The following is a 4,222-nucleotide window of genomic DNA, read 5'->3' as shown; positions in this document are numbered from 1 at the left end:
ACTCTGATGTAGCTTGTGGCGAGTGTAAGCCGACTCTATATATATCTCTTTTTTTCAGTACATGTACTTGTAACGATATCCATTCTTGCGACACGACGAGATGCGCTTCTATCCCTGACGAGGCCCTCGTGCCAAATTGAGGGTAGGGTCGCATCTTGGGCGTGACAGTAAGAGGAAAAAGAGGGAGGTCAGGCAGCAGGTGGGAGAGGGTCACCCTTGCTCTCTCTTCTCTCTCCCTCTCCCCCGTGCGTCCCGCCCTGCACGCCGCTGCTGCTCCCTAGCCATCACACCTCTCCTCCCTGGCCGATCTCACTCCTTATCCCAATCCAAAGATGATGAGGCATCTGTCTCGGGTATTGGGGCCGTTGGATTCTGGTTCTACGCCTCCTCCTCCGTGCAGCTGCTCTGCTCGACCTCTTCATCGTCGTGGGTGTAGCCAAGCGTCCATCCAGTTGCAGCTCAGCTTCAGTTAAGTGGTCACGCTTCTGTTCTTACCCACCCCCACCCCCTCTTCCAATCCAAAGCTTCTCAACTTTGTTTGTGCAGGTTCTGTTCTCTGTGCCTACAAGGTGTTTGATGAAATGCAAAAAGGCTGACAGGGGAGCATTGATCTATGTAAGCACGTGATTTCATTTTTCTATTATTTAGTTCCAGTCAAAGATAACAAGTTAAGTATTATTTGTTAATTTGTCTTTGCTCTCTCGCAAAAATAAAAATCTTTGCTTTGTTATATGAGAATTTGTGGCAGCCCATAGCTTGTAGAAACCTATCTTTGCTCTTGTAAATGAGAACTCACAGCTAAGCGTCTTAAATCACCAGAAATGTCTACTAGTGCTGGTAGAGGTAGAGATGAAGAAAACATGCCCAATGTTCTGAGCACACTGCCGAAGGATCTGCATTAGACTTTCTGAAGAATATAACATATCAGTTCTCAGAGAATCGTATAAATGGTAAATCCTTTTGAAACCGCAGGAAGCGATTTGTGGCGGGGGAAGCACGGATTTCGTGCACTAAGGAGGAAGGAGAAGGGCGTGGGAGGCGAGAGATGTAGGGGATCAAGAGTGGATCGAGAGCACTGACTCTATCGCTCGCTGTGGGCTGCAAGGGGCGTAAAATCCTTGTGTGGTGTGCTGCGGTGGGGCGATTGACAAAGCGCCTGTTCCCCTCTCTCTCCCCCTTTCTCTCCCCTCCAGCTGTGATTTGGCTGATGTGGAATGGTTTATAGCTAGCTGTGTCAGATCTATTATACTTGCTCTTATGAGGCGTGGTTGTTCTTTCTCAGTTTATGTCTTTCCTAAAGTTGCTGAAAAAAGATGTCAATATTTGCTAAAAAAATGTTGCTTAAAGAGTCTGAGATTGAATACTGAACTCTCCCAAATGGGGAAATCATTGAATTGAAGAAACTTGCTGAAAATTTGGCCCTTCCACGAGATAAAGATTTTTTGCAATTTAGGTACTGAAGAAGATCGAGATGTTTTTATTTGTATTTGTCTCATGGGTTCTTATTTATATTTAGGGCATGTACTGGCAAGGGAGAAGCGACCTCACCTTCAACGGCATCACAATCAGGAAATGGTGACCCCGAGGCCAACTAGGTAGTAGCTCGGTTACAACTACATCCATCTCCATTCGAAAATCTTACCTCCAGTGTTGGAGCCACACTGCTATGTCATTCCGAGCCCAAATTTGAGCCGGAATAAATTTCTTCATTTTACTGCTTCTCTTTGTCAGATTACTCACATATGCATCCTTAGTTTGTTAATGATCTTATTATCCCCGTAATGAGGCAAATCCACTCAATATTTACTGTCCCAAAACAAAAGAAATAATAGATGGGAAACCATTGTCTCCAATTCTTGTGCCCTGGTGATTGCTTCAAATGGTTCGCCCCTTGTTCTGCTCGCGTTGCTGCTGTTCTTGTGCCAGTGCTGCCGCCACGGAGGGCTGCTTTGGTTGGTTGATCAATTCATGGTTGTTGTCTTTGCCACCGAATCCACGTGGGGTTTGGGGGTAGGCGGCTTCGGGTCCCATGTTATGCTCACACATTTCTGGCTGGGGTTTGCATGTTGCGCGTGGGTGCCGGTGCAGAGCTCCTCCATGACAGCATCCTCCTCGCCATTCTGCCGGTGCAGAGCCTCCTCCATGACAGCATCCACCGGATCCGGCCGGCCCAGATCCACACACCTCCTCCTTCCTTGGCAGCTCATGGAGTCCCCCTCATGCGTCAACAACGCGCGACTGCACTCGGTCTTGCTTCCCGCCGTCCCGCCGACGAGGCCCACCGCATGCCACACACCAACGTCATCTTCGTGGCGGTAGAGGCGCAGCTCGGGGCTGGGGACCCTGCCGCGTGTGGGCGCGCCGGTGCCGGCGTCGTCTCCATGGTATTTTCTTCTCCAACCTAACCTTTCTTTGTGCCAATATATATGAGATGCATAAATCCCGACTTTAATTCAGAAGCATAAAAAGGTTAAATCAGAAACATTCTTCTGGATCAGAATCAGGTGGCCAAAATCGGCAGCTACAACATCCCCAACCTATCTGTGACCATGAAATCATAGGTATTGGGTCAAGAGGTACTCATTACTGAGGTAGGTTTGTACTAACAATGTTGTTTTTTGACGAATGTCTACCGCTGCGGCACTGACCTCGATGGCGTGCCACTTCATTTTCAGCCCAACCCCAACATTTCCCTCGTCACATACTGTAGATTCAAGGGAATTTATAAAATTTATGCATTCTATCTTCACTTTAAGAATTGCCTTTTATGTTATTTGATTGCTTGACATGCTTAAATTCAGTAACTCGATCCTCTCTGAATGCTCCTAAGCCTTTCCAATGTGTTACTGTAGACCTTCTATCTCAACCAAGAATTGAAGAAAACATGACTCACAACCAATAATTTATTTTTCGCCACACCTTTGCTGTCACTTCTTTTGCTTTGTGGTCCTACCAGACATGAGGACTATTTATATATGTCCTGTAGTTATTTGAAGAGTTTCGTGTAGCAGTTTGAACGGAATAGTCTCCCTATTTGTGTGTGTGTGTGTGTGTGGCTGCGCATCTTTGCAGTTCCAGCTGCTCTGTTTTCACACTAAACACGATGAAGCTTGTTTCAGGCTAGAATATGTCTCCTGGTTCTTTTTTTTAGATGGAGTTTCTTGAGATGATCTAACCTGAACCTTGAGAGATGTGACTTTACCATGCTTCTCTCTCTCTCTCTCTCTCTCTCTCTCTCTCTCTCTCTCTCTCTCTCTCTCTCTCTCTCTCTCTCTCTCTCTCTCTCTCTCTCTCTCTCTCTCTCTCTCTCTCTCTCTCTCTCTCTCTCTCTCTCTCTCTCTCTCTCTCTCTCTCTCTCTCTCTTTCTCTCTGAGGTTTTTCCATGTGCTTTCATCGAAACCTAACATCATTTTTTGGTGCAAATTCCATGGAGTACGATGGTTCTCTGTCACAGCAGAAGAGTGAATGCTTAGTTTTTGCATATGCACGTATCAGCAACTCCTTGATCGTGTCAGCTAGGAAACCATCATATATTTTGAGTAATTATTTTATAGAGACGTATGGTTAGTTGAATAGGCTTACATAATCCAGTAAGAAAACTATTTAAATTTTCTGAGAACACTAACTGCTAGCTTATATATCTACTTGCTGAGTTAACAAGATAATATGCTTGTACACCTCTCGAAAAAATAAACTAAATGCACGTCCCGAAGTTAGAAGTTCTTGATGAATAAGTGTTGAGTTTAGAAATGAACTCCATGGATGATATTGTTCATGGTGCTTGAATTAGAATTGAATATGGCGCTGTAATTTTAATTTAATTTAACGATAATCTTTGGGTAAAAGACATCCTTTTGGAAACTTGATGGTACTTATTAGTTACAGTGCTATATTTTAATTTTATTCATTGCGGTCCCAGTAGATGCTATAAATTCTTTCAATCTACTCTTGGTGTTGTTTTACCTCTTTTTTTTAGTGTCTATATAGTTATGTTTGTTTGCTGGGATGCGATTTCTCATACCATGCGTTTTACTAGGTCTTTCATTTTGGTCACCTAACAATAGTCATGTCTCTAATCTTCCTCGGCTCTACTTTTTATGCTGGTTCAGCTGAAAGAAGGCACGAGTTAGTGGAAGGCATGTTGAAATTTTTTGAGCCAATGATGATTCATCAAATTTTATTATGAAGTACTTTGAGTTGATAATTTAAATATAACCAGTTG

At 44.1% G+C, this 4,222-nt stretch overlaps 1 long non-coding RNA gene across 1 annotated transcript; it reads left to right on the top strand.

Annotated features, from left to right (window-relative positions):
• Positions 1–205: 205 nt before the first annotated feature.
• On the top strand, positions 206–2,899 carry LOC123409888. Its single transcript, XR_006612930.1, has 4 exons — positions 206–468; positions 547–615; positions 973–2,384; positions 2,499–2,899. It is a non-coding gene; the product is annotated as an uncharacterized LOC123409888 (long non-coding RNA).
• Positions 2,900–4,222: the final 1,323 nt, after the last annotated feature.

The sequence above is a fragment of the Hordeum vulgare genome, chromosome 7H (genome assembly GCF_904849725.1).
Source record: "Hordeum vulgare subsp. vulgare chromosome 7H, MorexV3_pseudomolecules_assembly, whole genome shotgun sequence".
NCBI classification, from domain to species: domain Eukaryota; kingdom Viridiplantae; phylum Streptophyta; class Magnoliopsida; order Poales; family Poaceae; genus Hordeum; species Hordeum vulgare.
This window is presented reverse-complemented; position numbering and strand designations above follow the sequence as displayed.